Genomic DNA, 22,492 nt, shown 5'->3' on the forward strand with positions numbered 1-22,492 from the left:
TTATGTCCTCTTTTGGAAGACCAAACAAAGTAGTTTTGCTTTCACAACAAAACACAGCGTCTTCACGACATGGCGGCAGCAAGAATACTACAGCGAGAATAAAAGTTGCACCTTCTTTCTTTGCGTGAACATTTGGGGCGGCGTTATGCAAATCTTCCCACATCGTGATGTAGATATGTGGGGGCGTGTTAGAACGAGCAGTTTTAGGTAGGCGTGGTTGACTCTGAACTTTTATAAAGAAAATTTCTTTGGATTTGAGACTTAAGTCTTTGCAAATTTACAGATCTTATTTATGCACCAAGAGCTTGTAACACTTCAAAGAGAAAGGAAAAATTGAAATCGCATCATATGACCCCTTTAAAATATATTCAAATAGAAAACAGTTATTTTAAATAGTAAAAATATTTCACAATATTACTGCTTTTGCTGTATTTTGGATCAAATAAATGCAGGCTTGGTGAGCAGAAGAGACTTCTTTAAAAAGCAATAAAAACCTTACTGTTAAAAAACTTTTGACTGGTAGTGTATATCATATACATATATACTGCGTTTTTTTGTCCCAGTCCAGCCCTACATGAACCGTATATATTTAGTCATGAAACATGTTTGTACCTTTGGTCTCATTGAAGTAAGTGAAGTGCATGAATGTTTTCTTTCACCAATAAGTTGACTGAATATTCTGAACTCATAGTTAAACCATCAAGTCTTGTTTTCCACCAAAGAATGACAGATAGAAAAGAATGAGAAATTAATAATATAAAAGACACTATGCTATAAATAGATGAGTTGGAGGAGAAGGAGTGGTTGAGTGGACACCAGAGGGAGACAGACTGATAGAAAGAAGTTGTCGTGAGTCGTGAGCCCTTTCAGTTTTCTTCCATGTGTAGAGGCAGTGATCTACATTCAGTTTGCAGAATTTAAATGATTTATTCTCTCGCAAGTCCTCTCATTTTCTCAAGCAAAACTAAGCATACAAGCATACAATTTTTTTTTTCAGTGATAATCAATGCCTGCATTAGAATCAAGCTAGTTTTGTGTTAGCAGGTGCTGACATTTCCAGGTCTACCATTTGTGTTTCAGTATTTCAAAGAATTATGGTATGTACACAGAAACTCACACATTTTTTTACATATCAAACCTCTTTTTTTCTTCATCACAAACATGTTTCTTGCTCTCCCCTGTTCCGAGGTTCTTGTCAGGCTAAAGATAACAGCAGCGGACTGAAAGAGCAGTTCTCAATGGCATGTTCTCCTTCCCTCCCGCCTTTCTGCCTCCTTGGAGTCAGTCCTCTTTTGTATGCATACAGATGGGCCACAGGCAGGCATCGCTGTCTAACCGCATACTCCAATGCCAGTTTGGAGGAGAAATGGAGACTAGTTTTCTAAGAGGGCTGCAGAGTGTCTTTAAGTTAGAAAAGAGAACAGGCTGTTTATTAAACTGAATCTATACGCAGTGTTTTGCGTAAGCATGTCCAAATTATGCACTCAAATATTTCTCTTCTCTTGTCTATTCAGCGGAATCTGACAAATTATAAGCCTCAAATGTAAATTGGTTATGTATTATGTGTACTGGCTGGATTATAGTATTGATATTTCTTGGCAGTTCATGCTTACTCATTCTAACACTTTCTAATAACTTACATCTGGTGTGTTTTGTATTTGCACAGATTGGCACTGATTGGATTGAAAAGTAAATGCAATGTGTTAGTTTACACAAATCCAACTCCAAATTAATACTTTGTGTCATTTACAAGGTTTAAGGTGCCCAACTTACAGTTGTGAAACACAAACACAAACTTGACATTGTTGTTCAGGGTTTTTTGTGTTGTACGTAGACTGCATGCAGGGTTATTATAGTTAAAGGGGTGGTTCATTGCGATTTCACTTTTTTAACGTTAGTTAGTGTGTAATGTTGCTGTTTGAGCATAAACAATATCTGCAATGTTACGAAGCTGAAAGTTCAATGCAAACGGAGATCTCGTCTTTTAAAATTCTGTCAGTTTAATGCCTACAAAAATGGCTGGTAGGGACTACAACAAGTTACTTCCCGGGTTTGTGACATCCCAAACCCATAAACCCTGCCCTCGGGAAAAGGCAGCAAAGTGGGCGAGGCCATGCTGTGCTGCTTTAGAGAAGAGGAAGAGGAAACTAGAGGTGTAGGTAAAAATCTATTCGCGATTTCTGTCTTCTGGATTTGTGTTGGATTGTGTTCTAACAGAGGAAGTCGTGGCCTAATGGTTAGAGAGTCGGACTCATAACCCAAAGGTTGTGGGTTCGAGTCTCGTACTGGCAGGGATTGTAGGTGGGGGGGGGGAATGTACAGCGCTCTCTCCCACCTTCAATACCACGACTGAGGTGCCCTTGAGCAAGGCACCGAACCCCCAACTGCTCCGGGTGTGTGTTCACTGCTGTGTGTGTGCACTTTGGATGGGTAAATGCATAGCACTAATTCCGAGTATGGGTCACCATAGTTGGCCACATGTCACGTCACTCACTTACTAACGATTCTAATGGATTCACAAAATCAATGTTCTAAAGCAGCGGTTCTTAATCCTGTTCCTCGAGTCACCCTGCTCTGCACACGCTCTGCATCTCTCTCTCTCTCTCTCATTGAGCTCAGCTCCAGCAATGAACTGTTACAATTATACACTTATTTTCACATAGCTATGAGAAGCATTAAAAATGGACACGCGTGCAATTGCCGTACTGTATTAAAGCTTTAATCAGGATAAAACCGTATATTAAAAGCTTAATATTAACATAAGCAGTATCTAAAAGTATGAGACAACAAAAAACATAGGCCTACCATTAAAAGCCTTGCTTGCACAGGTTTTGCACGATCCGCTTCAATAATATCCTCTGCTTCTCAAACGGGCTCAAACTGATAAGCGATATTAACGACGCCATTGTTTACAATACAACCGGAGCACATGCTGCTGAGGTGAGGGGCGGGACGTTTAGACGTGCACTAGAGGCGGTTTAGCCAATCACAACACACTGGACTAGCTAACCAATCAGAGCCCATCACCTATTTCTGAGGGAGGGGCTTTATAAAAGAAGGAAATTGATCAGCGCGTTTCTCAGAGAAGGGACAGAGCGGTGTGGAATAAAGGTAAATTATGTGAAAAATAATGCGTTTTTTATATATTATTACACCCCATAAACACAATCAAGCTTAGAAAACAACCACTGAACCACCCCTTTAACTAAAGCCAAAACCATAAACATTTTCATTACTTATATTAAATAATTAAAATAAAATATTTTATTTACGTAGCTGCCAAGGCAACATTTCTCATTTTCATTTAGTTTAATTTGATGTACTAAAATAACTAAAACTAAATAAAAAAAAGAATATAAACTATAGAGGCATATTTAAAAGAAAATGTTAAAAACGAATAAAACGGCCAAAACCGGTTTTGAATGTGCTGTGTTACTTGCATAAAGGCAGGAATGTGTATTGAAAAGATGTGCAACAGATATTTCTGAAAATTAAAGGGTTGCATGGCATTCAAGTCACGTTTTAGCATGAAACCTGTTTTCAAATTATAAGAGCACCAGTCTTGTTGTTTCAGCGAAGCAGTGTGTGTATATGTGCATGTTTGCGTTTGCCTTCCAGGCCTAATCTGGTGGTTTCATACCTCCTAATGTCTGGGTCTAAATGAGTGTAGTCATCCGTAATGTTGCAGCCCCATGCTGCTCAGCTGCTGCCGCAGACGAGGCTACAAAACCCATCGTTAACACACTCTCACTCGTCCACACTCAAACTCACAAGTTTGTAATCTAGAGAAATCTGGATCTCTTTACCTTTCTGCTTTTACTTACCCTCAATGTTGTGTAAGGACTGAGGTGTTTGAGCTTCAGAAAGTATAAAACTGGTCCATATGATTTCTGAAGTCATATGATACATTTGTTTGAGGAACAGACCATTTGTACTATTTTTTTTTTTTTTAAATATAATACTTAAATTGTGCTTTTGTGTCCTTTTTGAGGCTCGAACTCTCCAATCCCAATGCATCCTCTTTATATGTTCCACAGAAGAAAGTCAGGCATACAGGTCTGGAACGATATATTTTTTTCTTTCCCTTTGATGATTTTTTCAAAATGACGTTTGTGTTGACTCTGTGTTGATATGTACAGTATGTCCTTGTACAATGTAGCAGAGGTGTGTAGTCAGTTGTTTTATTGGCATTGCTTGTGTCTTAGGCTAGCATTGCACTTCACTACCCGCTCATGTTTTTCCTCTTTCTCTCTGGTTCTGTATCTTGTGTTCTAGTAGTGAATTATTCATTTCTGTGGCTGGGTGGTATGTGTGTGTGATGCTGACTTGGGAGAAATCTATTTTGGGTGCAGGGTGAGGAAAAAAGATGTGGTGGCTTGAATTTTCATGCTGGTGCTCGTGTCATGTGCTGCTACTTCTAATGCTGTTGCCACTGATTCACACCTTTACCTACTACCTGCTCTCTAACAGATACACACAAACACATTACTGATACCAACACTGCCTACAATGCTGCTGTTTTATTATTTCTAGCACATAGAGAGACATAAATAGTACAATTAGAGAAAATACCATTGCATTGTAGTCTCTGTTTGCTGCTGTAGCTTCTCAATTAAGTTGTTATTATATTTAGTGGTCGACCTATATATCGCCAAGGCCCATATATCGGCCGATATTTGGCATTTTTTAAATATCGGCATCAGCCGATAAGTTTTCCTGTTTGGCCGAAGTCGAGGCGGGACTTTTATTTTGATGGCGCTGATACCTGCAAAGGTTTCCTGAGCCTTCAAAATGGTCTCTCAGTTTGGTTCACTAGGCTACACAATCATGGGGAAGACTGCTGATCTGACAGTTGTCCAGAAGACAATCATTGACACCCTTCACAAGGAGGGTAAGCCACAAACATTAATTGCCAAAGAAGCTGGCTGTTCACAGAGTGCTGTATCCAAGCATGTTAACAGAAAGTTGAGAGGAAGGAAAAAGTGTGGAAGAAAAAGATGCACAACCAACCGAGAGAACCACAGCCTTATGAGGATTGTCAAGCAAAATCAATTCAAGAATTTGAGTGAACTTCACAAGGAATGGACTGAGGCTGGGGTCAAGGCATCAAGAGCCACCACACACAGACATGTCAAGGAATTTGGCTACAGTTGTCGTATTCCTCTTGTTAAACCACTCCTGAACCACAGACAACGTCAGAGGCATCTTACCTGGGCTAAGGAGAAGAAGAACTGGACTGTTGCCCAGTGGTCCAAAGTCCTCTTTTCAGATGAGAGCAAGTTTTGTATTTCATTTGGAAACCAAGGTCCTAGAGTCTGGAGGAAGGGTGGAGAAGCTCATAGCCCAAGTTGCTTGAAGTCCAATGTTAAGTTTCCACAGTCTGTGATGATTTGGGGTGCAATGTCATCTGCTGGTGTTGGTCCATTGTGTTTTTTGAAAACCAAAGTCACTGCACCCATTTACCAAGAAATTTTGGAGCACTTCATGCTTCCTTCTGCTGACCAGCTTTTTGAAGATGCTGATTTCATTTTCCAGCAGGATTTGGCACCTGCCCACACTGCCAAAAGCACCAAAAGTTGGTTAAATGACCATGGTGTTGGTGTGCTTGACTGGCCAGCAAACTCACCAGACCTGAACCCCATAGAGAATCTAAGTTAATTAGATTTTAATTAAAACAAAAGGAACCCCTACCAAGTATTGAGTACATGTACAGTAAATGGACATACTTTCCAGAAGGCCAACGATTCACTAAAAATGTTTTTTATTGGTCTTATGAAGTATTCTAATTTGTTGAGATAGTGAATTGGTGGGTTTTTGTTAAATGTGAGCCAAAATCATCACAATTAAAAGAACCAAAGACTTAAACTACTTCAGTCTGTGTGCATTGAATTTATTTAATACACGAGTTTCACAATTTGAGTTGAATTACTGAAATAAATGAACTTTTCCATAACGTTCTAATTTATTGAGCTGCACCTGTACATCAAATTATATCGGCCATCAGCCACACTGCTTTCCAAGATATCGGCTTCGGCATTGGCTGTCAAAAAACCAATATCGGTCGATCACTAATTATATTATATTATATTATGTGGATGCACTACTGTTCAAAAATTTGCGGCCATGTTTTTGAAAAAAGTCTCTTATGCTCACCAAGGCTGCATTTATTTGATCAAATAATGGCTTTCTATTTTAATATATCTTAAAGTTTTATTTATATGAACTTTCAGCATCATTACTCCAGTCTTCAATGTCACATGATCTATCAGAAATCATTCTAATATGCTGATTTGCTTCTCAAGAACATTTCTTATGATCATCCATGTTAAATAAAACAGTTGTGCTGCTTAATATTTTTATGGAAACTATGATCTGTTTTTTTCATGGTTCTTTGATGAACAGAAAATCAAAAGACAGAAAGATTTGAAATCAATATTTTGTAACTAATAAATTCCTTTGCTATCACTTTTGATCAATTTAATGCATCCTTGCTGAAGAAAGAAATCTTACTAACTAGGGATGCACCGATACCACTTTTTCCAGTACTCGCCCGACACCGATACTTTTATTTTTGGTACTTGCCGATACCGAGTACCGATACCAATATTTTTATTGCATTTGTAAATTTTTTAAATATTGGGTACAGAAACCAAAAGAGTATGTATAATGTTAGTTGGTTAACTTAATTTATAAAATAGATACAGTCAAACCAAAATGTATTCAGACACCTTCAACGTTTCTCACATTATCACAGTTTATTTGCTATAGTTTAGAAAATGGTAATAAAATATGACAAGAACTCAGAGTTAAACGGTGTCAGAACAAATTCAGCTTGATAATGTTAGATAACTTTGATAGAAAGGTATGTAATAGATTACAATCAACCAAAAATTAGACAGCTGTTAGTATGACAGTATTTACACAACTATCAATACTTAGTCAGGCAGCCCTTAGCCTCAATGACAGCCTGTAGTCTCCTGGGCATGCTGTCACCCAGCTTCATGAAAACCTCAACTTCGGGTTTTTTTCCCAGACTCGGTCTGAATAATTTTTGGTCCCAATTGTATCAATTTTACTGGTAGTCCACTGTATGAAGAATTTTTGGGTATGGTTTGTCACAGTTTACTTTATTTTGCTATCCTCACTTACATAAATGAACTATAGTGTCCTGCACCCACTAGTAAAACATATAAAAAATTATATCTGGTCTCTGAATAATTTTTGGTTTGACTATATCCTTCGGTTATTTTCACACTTAATTATGCCCATTAAAATGTATTTTACAAATTTTTGTTACTTTCACCATTCATTTTTTTGTTCAGTGGTACATCATCTTTAATTTAATAGCATTAGAGCTGCTCCATTGCAGCGGATTTGTACTGTAATCACGCACTTTGCTGTAATAATGCAGGGAACCACTCGTTATAAATCTCCTAACTCTGATTTTTTCAGAAATCAAAGTCGCGTTTTTTCATCTGAAACGTGCTGCGATTTATATTCCATAGCCACTCATATAATGCAGAAACACTTTGTCAGTCTCTTGAGAGAGAGAGAGAGAGAGCACGCGCACTTCTGTTGTGTGATCTTTGATGTTCACTCACTTAGCACACGCATAATTTGGAAAAAAACTCAATCGTTAAAATAAGACCATTTATATGGGCATTCATTATAAACATCATTTATTTTTAACCTTAGGCATACACGACTTTCTGGCGAAAGTGAATCTAGCCGCTTGTGTGAAATGCACTAGGCTGTACTGTACTTGTCCCTCTCATTCTGCACCAGTACAAACACTCTCTCTCTCTCTCTCTCTCTCTCTCTCTCTCTCTCTCCCTACCGTTAAGTAACTTGTGCATTGTTTTACTTACTTGTTACACATCCGACCGAACTACAAACTGAGTACGAGTACAGGAGCTCAGCATCGGGCCCGATACCGATACCAGTATCGTTATTGGTGCATGCCTATTACTAACCCCAATACCCCATAATACTGTATGTATTATATGTAATTATTGCAGAATTCTCTCTCTCTCTCATAAATTAACATGTTTGAGTGATTATAAGTAAGCTGATACAGGAATTAGGGGGAATGTTCCACCTAGTACTTCCTATAAAGTTAATTAGCCTACTGCACTTTTCGTTTATGCTGCTTAAACACGCACACACACAAACAAACGGTATCTATGTTAATCCTGTCCTAACAGACTGATTTCTAAGGGTATGTAAAGGGTAAATGAGCGATTAGAGTGATGGATAGAGATGGAAAGAGTGTTAGTGCTTGTAACTACAGACCTATCTTTTATAGCTGCATTAAAAGAGGGAAAAACACCGCTGTTTCTAGTTAATAAATTATTCAGGCTGCAGCGCCAGAATGCTAGAGATAGAATTAGAAAAGCAAACAGCCTGGGATCTTACAGCCAGATGAGGAAATCAATACATATTTAAATTTCACTGGCTGGGCTTCTCGGGTCGCTCTGTAGAGCGCTTCGCCGTCTACTACTGCTAATCACCATACCAGTGATTCTCCCACACATACATTCACTGACTGACTGACTGACTGACATGCCCACTGAATCACTCATGTACTGTATTAGTGGATTGAACCTCTAGTGTAACTGTGTGTGTCTGATTGCTTCAACTCTTCTGTGTGTTCCAAAGTCTGATATGTCTTGTCAGCCATTTTGATACCGCTACTTGTATAGGATTTCGTAGATTGCAACTATTTAATAAAAGCAAGTAGTGGTGGGAAATGCTTGATGAGCCAAATCTGACTTACTGTAAATGTTCTGCGCTGAGTGCAAGGGAACATCTCTGGAATTCTGAAAGTCTTATTTAAGTCAGCAAGTAATTTTTTTTTATTAGTATGTCTTAAAGGGATAGTTCACCCAAAAATGAAAATTACCACATGATTTACTCACCCTCAAGTCATCCTAGGTGTATGTGACTTTCTTCTTTTAGACAAATACAAAAAAATGTCCTGGCTTTTCCAAGTAATTTTGTCAGCTATTTTTAATTTAGTCTTAGTCGTAGTCTTGTGTCAAATGTAACTTTTAGTTTTTATCATATTTGGTCTACTTGTCCTGTTTTAGTTTTAGTCAAGTTTTAGTTGACTAAATGTCTGAGCATTTTAGTCTAATTTTAGTCAGTGTAAACTTACACATTTTCGTCATATTTTCATCTTACTGTATAATGGTTAAAATGATCAAAAATATATTGTTTTTCTCAATTTTAATTGCAATGATTGTTGTTATTCTGGAAATTTATTTTTACATTTCATCAGAAGTTTCTATTTCACCAATAAGCACAAATCAATAGAATATTGACTCATATGCATGGTTTATTTTACCTCATCTAGTGTACAGATTTATAACAGGATATCAATTAGAGGCTAAATAAACACCAAAGACTTTAGATATACACTCGCCCTGTCTACTTTATGAAAACAGGTGTAACCATAACCTACCTTATTGCTACCTGTCCCAACTTTTTTGGAATGTGTAGCTCTTATGAAATCCAAAATTAACCAATATTTGGAATGACATTTTCAAAATGTCTCACTTTCAACATTTGATATGTTATCTATATTATATTGTGAATAAAATATAAGTTTATGAGATTTGTAAATTATTCCATTCCTTTTTTACTCACAATTTGTACAATGTCCCAACTTTTTTGGAATTGGGTTTGTATTATAACAGAGAAATTCCTAATAGTAATTTCAATAATTCCAAATTGCATTAATGTTTCTCTTTTAAAACAATGGCAAAAAAAGATGTATTGCCTCAGAGCTTGCATAAGTAACGTTACAATCAGCAAACCACAGTCGCAAACAATAAAGTCGAGATCCATGACAGAACACAGACTACAGGCTAAATGACACTTTCATTTAAGCAGAATACCTCAAATGGAGATCACTGAACTCCAGCTTACTTGTTCAGTACTATATTGCCTTGTCCAAATACCCACACTTGCGGTCTTGGCCACTTGAGAGCGCGTGCACACGACAGGAAACAAGTGCGCAAAACTGTCCCAGGTCTTAACGCCAGAGCGCAGTGCCCTTAACACACACTAAATCCACACTATCTCCAATAACACTCCGGAGTGCTATTCGAGGCTTAGTGTATCCCATCATGCATCACGTTTTGGAAATAAATCGTGAAACTTTTTGCCAAGATCTCGCAAGAGGTCATGGAAACCTTTCCAATCTAAGTTAAATATTATTATAATAATTAGATATTACATATAATTGGGTAGAAAAACTGTGTTTTTATGTTTTATTGGTGCAAAGATGTGAGTAGTGGTGATATTTATTTTGTACAACATTTGCGACTGCTTTTTATCACTTAATTAGAATTACCACAAATTAAAATTGTCATGTTATAGGGACTACTGAACAGACATTTAGAAGTTGATTTTAAAATGCAAAGCATTTAAAATTAAAATTAAGCTATTTAAACACTTATGTGTGTCCCATCAGGTAATTAAAAGTTTGACACACACTTGTGGTCTTCATCCTCACTTGAACACTTGACTTGGGCCAAATACAGGAAATACGTCATATAAGTGGTCAAGTGCAAAGACCGCAAGTGTGGGTATTTGGACAAGGCATATGTCTGTGTTTTTAGATCATCATGGCACCTTCGCAGAGAGAAGGGCGTGTGAATGGTTGCCAGATTGCAAAAAGCTGGGCAGAGTACATATCCGTTTAACAGAAAAGCTCTCATTGGGGGATTTGAGCTCTTGATATCTGGCAACCACAAACATGAACGCTCGCATAATGGAGTCTTGTACAGCAGTCTGAAATGATTTGGCTCCACTTTTTTCAACAAAAATAAAAAGGTTTTGGTAAAGTTGTTGTTCTTTTAACTACATTTTAGTCTCGTCTTTTTTCGTCAACAGTATTGCATGTTGATATAGTCTGTTATCGTTTAATGACCTTATTATCATCTCGCCATAGTCTCGTTTAAGTCAGGGGAAAAAACTTGGTTGACGAACATTTTTCGCCATAGATTTTGTTAACAAAATTAACCCCCGAAAGGGGTTTTTAGATGGTTATTTCACCATTTTATATGTTGTTGTGGCAAGCCTCTAATGCAGAAACAAATGTGTTTTTAGTGAAATGTTGTAATATTACAACATTGGGCCTTTGGGGTAGCAGAATTTCAGTAATTTCTGAACTGTCTGAACAAATCTAAAAAAGATCTAAGGGTTAATTTGCAGGGTAGGCTATACTGCTTATGTATCCCCATAACAGCAGCCTATATATCCATACACAAATAATCACACAATAATAATCAGACAAGTCATGTTTTTATGAATATTATATTTATTATAAAAATATGTTCAATCAAAACTATTTATTGGTATTTACAATGTCTAGCTCTGTTCATAGCCATGTTCAATTCCCATAGTCTCATAATGATTTAAAAATGCTCCTTTCTTTTGAAAACTGTACTCATTGGTGTTAGATGTCAGAGCCTTGATCAAACCTTCAGAATTACTCCAGTGGTGTATGATGGGAGACTGCATCATTAGTAATATCCTCATCAGAGAAATTAATGTTGAGACAGATAAAATCATTTTTCAGACAGCTATACCTGTTACGGCGCATGGTCTGTGTTCTTGAATGGCCTGGTTTTGTTGGCATGACGTTCACATAATCATCAGATGGGTAAATGGGTGGTCATTTTCATTTTCCAGTTCACAGGCATCTTTATATTACTTTTTATCATTTGTATCAGAGTCCATCTCAAAGTCTTTAATCCCATTTTGGATGGCATCAGTGACATCACATACATTATAAATTATGAACTTACCTGGGCTGTGTTTCTCGATAACGATTGATCTTCGAGCTTAAGAGCGTTTTCCATGAGTCATTTTACTATTGCTCGTTATTGTTTCACGTGCGTTTCCCAAAAATGCACTTAACGCAATCGCACGTAGCCGTGCTTTAAGTGCTACTTAGGAGTCGCTATCCGTTTGTCAAGTGCTGAAATGTCACCTTATAGAATGACTTGTAATTGTAGTACACGCTCGTTTATTGAAATGTTAACCTAATGCTGCGTTCCAGACAACTCGGATATAATACTATATTATATTATATTATACTTCACGTTTTATATATATATATTATAGTATAGTATATAATATCTATACAGAGACGTTATTTCCGGGTCCAATACATTGCTGGCTTTCGTGCAAGTCAGCAAGTCATTGACAGATCCCCCCCCCACCCCCACCAGTCTTTGAAGCATATTTCCTACATTATTTATTTTATTCATTATTTTTGTTCAGTCATTTGTGTATATATGTGTATTTCATTTTTTTCTGCCCTTTTTAATTATTTCATTTATAAATTCAATTTAAAAAACAATAAAAATAAAAACGAGTAATAAAGTGTACAATCATATCCTTATATTATAATCACATTGCACTTGAATAAAGTTAAAGGTGTAATCTGCCGATTGTCCTGCAGGTGACCGCATAAATCTGTCTTCTTACGATGCACTTAGGGCTTTACGATTACTCCAGAGCACTCGTAGATCTACGATGATTTTCAAGTGCTACTTAAGTTATGATGCTTTTGGGAAACAGACCGTAATATTAAGATCAGTCGTACGATCGTTTTTTTACGAACTACTTGGCTTACGGAGCTTTTGGGAAACGCAGCCCTGTCTAGTAGCATTCTGAAATGGAAAAAAACACATTATTTTCAAGGATAAATCATCTCATTGCAAGTCAACCCCAATCATCCTTAACAATTTTAAAGAATTCACCAATTTTGTAGAAATCACACATTTCACAGATTTCAAACAATACAGTCTGATAGCTTATTGTGCTCTACTTATCATGATAATAGCACGTATAACCCCCACATTCCACATTATCACCTAGCCCTCATGCATCAAGCACACATTTGAGCAAACAAGTTAAGCCCAGAAATGAAAACAGAACCAGTTAAGTATATTTTAAAATATAGTTTTAAATATCGCATGACAAATAATTAAAAATTCTCAAAAAAGATATTTTTATTTTTAAATTCAACTTGAACTTATCATTTACTGTAATAATCGTTTAGACTTTGGAATAAAACTCAAAATGGTAACAGATAAGACATTAAAAATCTATATTATATTGATTTGTGTAAAAATAATATTCATATTTAAAACTTTATCAACTGTAATCTCTAACTTCCGATAACTGTCGTACTCGGGTAAGCTCCGGTGAGAAATGATGAACACAGAAGCACAGAGGAGAGAGCAAAACAAAACACCTGTCACAAATTAGAAGTATGAATATAAGTTCAATATAAGACCAAGAGAAGGTTTTCCTTTGCTGTAAACAAAACTTGGTTCTCGCCAGACTAGCATATGGTACGCTTACATCCAAGTCACTCGCTGGACACCACTCTCTCGTAAACATGCGTACAACAGTTAGCGGAAGCTAGAGATTATGGTTTATAAAGTTTTAAATATGGATATTATTCTTACACAAATGCATCAATTGACTTCAGAAGGCTTTTATTTAAACCCAACCCTGCAAACTTGTTTATCGTAACATGTTCATCTCAAAATCCAATCAATAAACGATGGATAGAACCAAGTCTCTGTCCTACACTTGTGCTTTTTAATAATCTGTTACAATCGTATATACATCAACTTAAAGAAATGATCTATTTAATCACATCTTACCCAAAATATTTTGTACTGGTCTTTAAATAAAAGTACTGTAACAAATGGCATACCTTCATTTACAGTCTTTCTGCAGGGATGCTAGCAAAATGTGCTGACAAACATCAGCTCATTAAAGAAATGTTGCTGTTTATAGTCATGTGATCTTTTGTGTAATGATGAATAAAATAGACACCAAGAAAGTGGCAATATGAAAACCACTATTTTCTATTTGAAACTTTCACATAGCATCTTTAGGTTATAATAACATTAAAAATTCAAATCCAGATTTAGATTTTCAAAGATTTATTATAAAATGTTATTATTTTTTTCCCCAAAATGCAATAAATTCATGACACATTATACGCTGTATTAACAAAAACATTAATGGCATAAATAAAAACACTTACACTGACAAGCTACGCAATGTCGCGTTCATAATCGAATGCGACTCATCTGCAATTATGAACGCAATATAGCAGTGATCTACGGCTCTGTGTATTAAATGCCGCTCCATCTGAAAGCACGTGATGGAGATTTACTATTAATCACAGAACCGGCTTTACTGACGAGATGCGCATGACAATCACATGTGATTTATCGTGCAGCCCTAAGATTGTTTGTTGATCACAAAGTACAAAGTAGATGAGGAAAACTAGGATGCCGGGTGTATTCAAAGCGCCGCCATTACTGTCTAGAGTGCGTGGAATGGTGCGCTGTGATTGGTTGAGTGGATATATCGCATTCTGCAGAGAAGGGAGACTGACATTTTGGAGTCGCGGTTTGGAAAAAAAGGGAGAAAACATGACAGAATAACTCCGCGGATATCTCATTTTGTGTAAAATTAAAAATGGACTTCAATACCGACCAGATACAATACTGATTTTGGCGGAAACTAAATTTTATTTTAAAATGGCGTTTATCGCGTTTTGGAACCAATCTCTTCATATATATATATATACACATACTGTATATAAGAAGAGACCATCTGATTGACATGCAAAGTGTAAGTCAGATTTTCAAAAAAGGAAAAAAAAAATGTAGGGCGGGGTTCTATCGACTGTCAATTGGATGGAGGCAGAGCTGAATGTGAGTTTGCATTGTGAGAATGGTGCGGAAAATAATGTAAACTAAATGATTGGAGAAGTCCAGCATACATCACCAGAGAGAACTCTGTCATTTCATTGGAAGATCAAGCTAAAAAATTATAAGGTCAAAATGAAAACATCAACAGATCAATCATTTACAAAAACAACAATCACATGCAGTTGAAAAATGAATTAATAGGTGGATTTTCGTTTCATGCCAACTTAAACTTTTGCGATTTTAGTCCATAAACACTTTTAAAACTGTTCAAAATCTGTCTGTCTTGTTTAATGCTTCCCTGTGCTTGTCTTCCACCTTCATCTGCATCTGTTTGTCTTTTGGTCCCGTTGCAGATTATATTCTTTTCCTTCACTCAGTCTTCTTGTCTCTCCATCTCTCTCCATCCATCTCTCTGTGGAGCCGTGTGTCAGGTGGCTGTGCTGATGGTGCAGACTGCACTCGGCTGAATGAAGATGGGCTGATGGAGGGAGATGATGAATGCACAGGTTCAGTGGGAGAGGTAGAGCGAGGGAGCAGCCGGCTGAGGGGACAGGGCAGAGAGATGAAGGGATGGAGAATGAGAGATTGACGTGATGCATAGGATGCTGGGAGAGTGTGAGAACAACAGATTCACAGGGAAAAGATTAGTACAGGACTTTTGAAGGGCACTTGACGTGTACACTACACGTTTAAATGTTTGGCGTTGGTAAGGTTTTTTTAAAGCTCTTGAAAGCGTCATGTGCTCACGAAAGCTGTATTTATTTGTTCAATAAAAAAAAAACTGGTAGTATGCGAGATATTATTACAATTGAAATAAGTGTTTTCTATTTTAATATATTTTAAAATGTAATTTATCATTTATCGTCATCAGTGTCACATGATCCTTCAGAATTCAGTGCTCAAAAAACATTTCTTATATTATTGACAGTGCCGCTCCATCTGAAAGCACGTGATGGAGATTTACTATTAATCACAGAACCGGCTTTACTGACGAGATGCGCATGACAATCACATGTGATTTATCGTGCAGCCCTAAGATTGTTTGTTGATCACAAAGTACAAAGTAGATGAGGAAAACTAGGATGCCGGGTGTATTCAAAGCGCCGCCATTACTGTCTAGAGTGCGTGGAATGGTGCGCTGTGATTGGTTGAGTGGATATATCGCATTCTGCAGAGAAGGGAGACTGACATTTTGGAGTCGCGGTTTGGAAAAAAAGGGAGAAAACATGACAGAATAACTCCGCGGATATCTCATTTTGTGTAAAATTAAAAATGGACTTCAATACCGACCAGATACAATACTGATTTTGGCGGAAACTAAATTTTATTTTAAAATGGCGTTTATCGCGTTTTGGAACCAATCTCTTCATATATATATATATACACATACTGTATATAAGAAGAGACCATCTGATTGACATGCAAAGTGTAAGTCAGATTTTCAAAAAAGGAAAAAAAAAATGTAGGGCGGGGTTCTATCGACTGTCAATTGGATGGAGGCAGAGCTGAATGTGAGTTTGCATTGTGAGAATGGTGCGGAAAATAATGTAAACTAAATGATTGGAGAAGTCCAGCATACATCACCAGAGAGAACTCTGTCATTTCATTGGAAGATCAAGCTAAAAAATTATAAGGTCAAAATGAAAACATCAACAGATCAATCATTTACAAAAACAACAATCACATGCAGTTGAAAAATGAATTAATAGGTGGATTTTCGTTTCATGCCAACTTAAACTTTTGCGATTTTAGTCCATAAACACTTTTAAAACTGTTCAAAATCTGTCTGTCTTGTTTAATGCTTCCCTGTGCTTGTCTTCCACCTTCATCTGCATCTGTTTGTCTTTTGGTCCCGTTGCAGATTATATTCTTTTCCTTCACTCAGTCTTCTTGTCTCTCCATCTCTCTCCATCCATCTCTCTGTGGAGCCGTGTGTCAGGTGGCTGTGCTGATGGTGCAGACTGCACTCGGCTGAATGAAGATGGGCTGATGGAGGGAGATGATGAATGCACAGGTTCAGTGGGAGAGGTAGAGCGAGGGAGCAGCCGGCTGAGGGGACAGGGCAGAGAGATGAAGGGATGGAGAATGAGAGATTGACGTGATGCATAGGATGCTGGGAGAGTGTGAGAACAACAGATTCACAGGGAAAAGATTAGTACAGGACTTTTGAAGGGCACTTGACGTGCACACTACACGTTTAAATGTTTGGCGTTGGTAAGGTTTTTTTAAAGCTCTTGAAAGCGTCATGTGCTCACGAAAGCTGTATTTATTTGTTCAATAAAAAAAAACTGGTAGTATGCGAGATATTATTACAATTGAAATAAGTGTTTTCTATTTTAATATATTTTAAAATGTAATTTATCATTTATCGTCATCAGTGTCACATGATCCTTCAGAATTCAGTGCTCAAAAAACATTTCTTATATTATTGACAGTATTGAAAACAGTTGTGGTGCTTAATAGATGAATAGGCCTACAATTACATTTAGACATTTAGCAGATGCTTTTATCCAAAGCGACTTACATATGAGGACAACAGATGCAATCAAAACCAACAATAATATGTAAGTGCTGTGATAAGTCTTGGTTAGTCTAATGCTGTAAACATAGCAAGTTTTTTTTTATAATAAATTAAAAAGAAAACAAGTCGAAAGAATAGAAAAAGAATAGAGAACGCTAGTGTTAGAGGGTCATTTTTTCTCATTAAAAAGAAAACAATTAGTTAGACTAGAAAATAGAATAGAGAGTGCTAGTGTTAGAGGGTCAAGTGTAGATGGAAGAGATGTGTTTTTAGCCGTTTCTGGAATACAATGAATAGAAAGTTCAAAAGACCACCATTTATTTGAAATATAAATATTTTGTAATGCTATAAATGTCTTCACAGTTTAATGCATCTTCGCTTAATAAAAGAATTAAAAAGAACTGATTTCAAACTTTTGAACAGTAGTGCAATTCTACAGAAAATTAGTGAAATTACTAGCCAGTATATTTTAAATCATTTTATGAAACATCCATCTTTTTTAAATGACCTGTATTTATATTTTAAATATTGAAAAGTATATTTGTAATCAGCCTTTTCTTTGCTTCATCCAGCATCTTGGATTAATTTTTTCCACTAATCTCTGCACATTGCCTTCTCAAATTGCTTTTTCCACAAAGGATACATTCGCTGTTGCCATAGAATTCAGTGACAACGAGGTATCTTAGTAGGCAACAGAATAACCTACCATGTTAAGAGCCCTGCATTATAAGATTTTTCGTCATGACCTCATGTACCAGCTGTCACCTCACTCCTAACAGGAATGACCTCTCAGAGCATCCAGATAGCGTTCACAAGCCCAGCGCCACTAACGCTACTTTAAACACATGCACACGGGCAGAGAAAGGACAGTTTCTCCCTTCCTTTGTCTCCCGCTTTCTTTTATCTCAGAGCAAACGTGATATTCTGCCTTAGAATTAATTCAAAACAAGTATCTTAGGAAGTGGCAAAATTAAGTTGCCTACCTTTTAAAAAGCCTTTGCATGGGGAACGAGTATATGATACCACAAAATCAGCATAAGGGCTAACATTGTTAACTAAAACGAAAATTAACTAAAACTAAAAACCCAAAAGAGCCCACGTCACAACTCTCTTTATCTCCCTGCACTGGCTCCAGGTTGCAGCTTGCATCAAGTTCAAGACATTGATGCTTGCATAAAGAACAGCCACAGGCTCAGCACCCTCGTACTTCCACTCACTTTTGACACTCTACATTCCCTCCAAAAGTCGGAGATCTACGAGTGAGCGACGCCTTGTGGTACCATCACAGAGAGGCACAAAATCACTTTCCAGAACTTTTCCGTTCACCGTTCCTGGCTGGTGGAATGAACTTCCCACCCCTATCCAGAATGCTGAATCCCAGACAATTTTCAAACGACACCTGAAAACTCATCTCTTTCGTCACTTTTAGACTTCATCTTCATCTCTTTCCTTAATCTCTCCCTGTCTAGCTTGTACTACTCTGAACAATGCCTGAAACTTTGTACTGCGAGCACTTCCTGCGCTTATTTGCCTCTTTATGATTAATCGCTTATTGTATTCCTCAGTTGTAAGTCACTTTGGATAAAAGCATCTGCTAAATGAATAAATGTAAACTGTAAAATTAAACTAAAACCATAAGAACATTTTAATTTCTTCTAACCTTTTCTTTGCTTCATCCAGCATCTTGGATTAATTTTTTCCACTAATCTCTGCACATTGCCTTCTCAAATTGCTTTTTCCACAAAGGATACATTCGCTGTTGCCATAGAATTCAGTGACAACGAGGTATCTTAGTAGGCAACAGAATAACCTACCATGTTAAGAGCCCTGCATTATAAGATTTTTCGTCATGACCTCATGTACCAGCTGTCACCTCACTCCTAACAGGAATGACCTCTCAGAGCATCCAGATAGCGTTCACAAGCCCAGCGCCACTAACGCTACTTTAAACACATGCACACGGGCAGAGAAAGGACAGTTTCTCCCTTCCTTTGTCTCCCGCTTTCTTTTATCTCAGTGGCATTGCTATATATAGTGTTGTGCAGAGGGAGGAAGGTGGGTTCATAATTAAAGTTTTCTGGCGGAGCACATCATAGCATTGTCTCATATTTATCCTGTCTTTAAATGGGCGCCTTTTTCACAATGCAAGAGAGTGAGAGCGGGATGGGTCTTCAAAGCACCAAAACAAACGCTTCGGCCACATCACACTCTGCGGCCATATCACACACACGGGCCTCTAGAGTGGGAACAGGATGTCCATTCATCCACCCTACTAGAGACAGCAGAAGAGTGGGCCACTTTTGCTTTCATCATACCATCCCGGACAGTAGTATTTAAATTAGGCACTAGAATGATCACACACAACAACACTGATATTATTACGCATGCATGTGGAAGAACATGCACACACACACACTCGGAGCAGAAGCCAGGCAGGCTAATTAAAAGGCACTGAGAGTGTTAATGTGTTGTAATGCTGGACGGACTGCCGGGTATTACAGGAGATGGAGTCTTTATTGTAGAGAGCCTTTGAAAGCCTGCCAGATCTCTCCTTCTCTCGCTGCCTCGACAGATATTTCAGCTTATGCCACACTAAAATGAATCATTCTCCTTTTTTCCTTCATAACGTCTCATGCTGTTTTACACACTACAACCTGTTCACTTTGATTTTTGTCTCTGGAGGTCAGCAGGCCACTGTGATGTGGGCTGTGTCATTCAAAACTGAATTAACGATGCCTTTTATATTCCTGAATTTGAATCGAGGTAGCAAATGGGATGCAAATTTCACCTGAATCTAAGGAAGGACAATTAAAACGAATTAAAATCGTAAGAAATTCGTATATCAGTAATTTACAGTAATAATAATTCGTATAACAGTAATTTAACTAGAAAAATTTACGTTTGTTGAGATAAACTTTAAATGTTGGCTTGAGGAAGACTTGTTCGAAAGTCTAAAAATGTATAGGTATAACGTATTTTTTGTGGGCCGCGTTGGAAGAACACTTCATTTCCAAGAATGCATTGTCTGCTTTGAATTTCTTTTGAATTGTATTTCAGTGAATTCAAGACAGAAACATGCCATAAAAATGTGTAGCACACACAAATAAAAATAGACAGTTTTTGGTATTGAATGGATTATCATTTTAATTGACATTTCTCTGTTCACTGATTCTTCTCTGAGTTCACTGCAATGCATTTTGGGATCACGTCATGTAGTCATAAAGCAAACGTGATATTCTGCCTTAGAATTAATTCAAAACAAGTATCTTAGGAAGTGGCAAAATTAAGTTGCCTACCTTTTAAAAAGCCTTTGCATGGGGAACGAGTATATGATACCACAAAATCAGCATAAGGGCTAACATTGTTAACTAAAACGAAAATTAACTAAAACTAAAAACCCAAAAGAGCCCACGTCACAACTCTCTTTATCTCCCTGCACTGGCTCCAGGTTGCAGCTTGCATCAAGTTCAAGACATTGATGCTTGCATAAAGAACAGCCACAGGCTCAGCACCCTCGTACTTCCACTCACTTTTGACACTCTACATTCCCTCCAAAAGTCGGAGATCTACGAGTGAGCGACGCCTTGTGGTACCATCACAGAGAGGCACTTTCCAGCTTTCCAGAACTTTTCCGTTCACCGTTCCTGGCTGGTGGAATGAACTTCCCACCCCTATCCAGAATGCTGACAATTTTCATCTTTCCTTAATCTCTCCCTGTCTAGCTTGTACTACTCTGAACAATGCCTGAAACTTTGTACTGCGAGCACTTCGTGCGCTTATTTGCCTCTTTATGATTAATCGCTTATTGTATTCCTCAGTTGTAAGTCACTTTGGATAAAAGCATCTGCTAAATGAATAAATGTAAACTGTAAAATTAAACTAAAACCATAAGAACATTTTAATTTCTTCTAAGTAAAATAATGGTTAAGCAAAAAGTGGAAGGAAAAAAACAGGCAAAAAAAAAAACTTTTCAAATTTTTGTTTAGTTTAAGTTGAATTACTAAAATAACTAAAATTAAAACTAACATAAAAAGAATAAAACTATAGACATTAAAAATGAATAAAATTGACAAAAACATAATTACTGAAACATAAATATTAAAATTCAAAATGTTATTAACAACTATAGTAGTATAATAATAATAAAATAACACTGGCAGACATGAAATTAAAGTTTTTTTTTTTATTTGTTTTGTTTTTTTCTCAAATATCATAACTCTGTTTTCCAATAAGTTCTCTCTGCTGATGTATGTTGGACTTATCCAATCATTCACTCTTCTTAAACCACATTGAGCAACTAACAAACAATGCATATCAGGTCCCCACCATGCCTTTTTTTTTTTCTTTTTTTGATAATCCATTTCACGCATATGTGTCACTATACAAAATAAATGATCTGTTGCTACTTCTGTTACGTTACGATTTGAACATACCATCTTCATAGCTCCCTAGGTTTTGTAACAGAGCTTATTTGTGTGTATGTGTGTGTGTGAGTGTGTGTTTATATCAGTCCTGATAGCCAAATCATACCCACCCTTAAGTTCTTGTGTATACTGAGCCAAAGAGGCATGTCACTTTGAATCACACAGCAGGCCCTAACCTTCTAAGCTCGTGCTGGCTTTCAACACACATGCATGCATTCACAAATTGGCCTGCAGTAAATATGAGCGACGAGTGATGAGGTCATTTAAAGCATACAGAATCTGCCTGACTCATACTCATCCACAGCATGTATTACTTCAGCATGAATACCAGCTTATTCGCCACAGGCTCAACCAGCCGTACGAGGGGATGGTGTGAGATGTTTTCTGGCCCATGCCGGGTGAGCATGATGCTACGCTCGCTTTATGAAGCATTTTCTCAGTGAGGTTAGACTTGATTCTGTAAAACCACTGCTGCATTTTTCCTTGACCTGTATTTAGCTCAAAGGGCTTAATGTTATTTTGCTAAGTAATCAGGTTAGGGCGATTGTTTGAACGTCTGCCCTCTCAGTATCAGATATATTGATTCTTCACTGAGGTTTAGAGAGCCAGTACAGTTGCTCATAAATTTACATACCCCTTAAAGAATCTGAAAGTTGTTTATCTTTTTTTTAAATAAAGGGATTAAATCTTAAAAATAAGATCATAAAACATTTTTAGTACTGCATATTCAGTACTGCTCTTTAGAAACTACAATATATATACAGTATATATATATATATATATATATATAT

The 22,492-nt window shown here is 37.1% G+C and overlaps 1 protein-coding gene across 1 annotated transcript in view; it reads left to right on the forward strand.

Annotated features, from left to right (window-relative positions):
• Positions 1 to 22,492, forward strand: part of LOC107583071 (voltage-dependent P/Q-type calcium channel subunit alpha-1A-like) — a 66,261-nt gene that overhangs the window by 13,675 nt on the left and 30,094 nt on the right. The gene's annotated exons all lie outside the window — the stretch shown is intronic.

The sequence above is a fragment of the Sinocyclocheilus grahami genome, unplaced genomic scaffold, assembly GCF_001515645.1.
Source record: "Sinocyclocheilus grahami isolate Dianchi unplaced genomic scaffold, SAMN03320097.WGS_v1.1 scaffold49.1, whole genome shotgun sequence".
Lineage (NCBI taxonomy): Eukaryota > Metazoa > Chordata > Actinopteri > Cypriniformes > Cyprinidae > Sinocyclocheilus > Sinocyclocheilus grahami.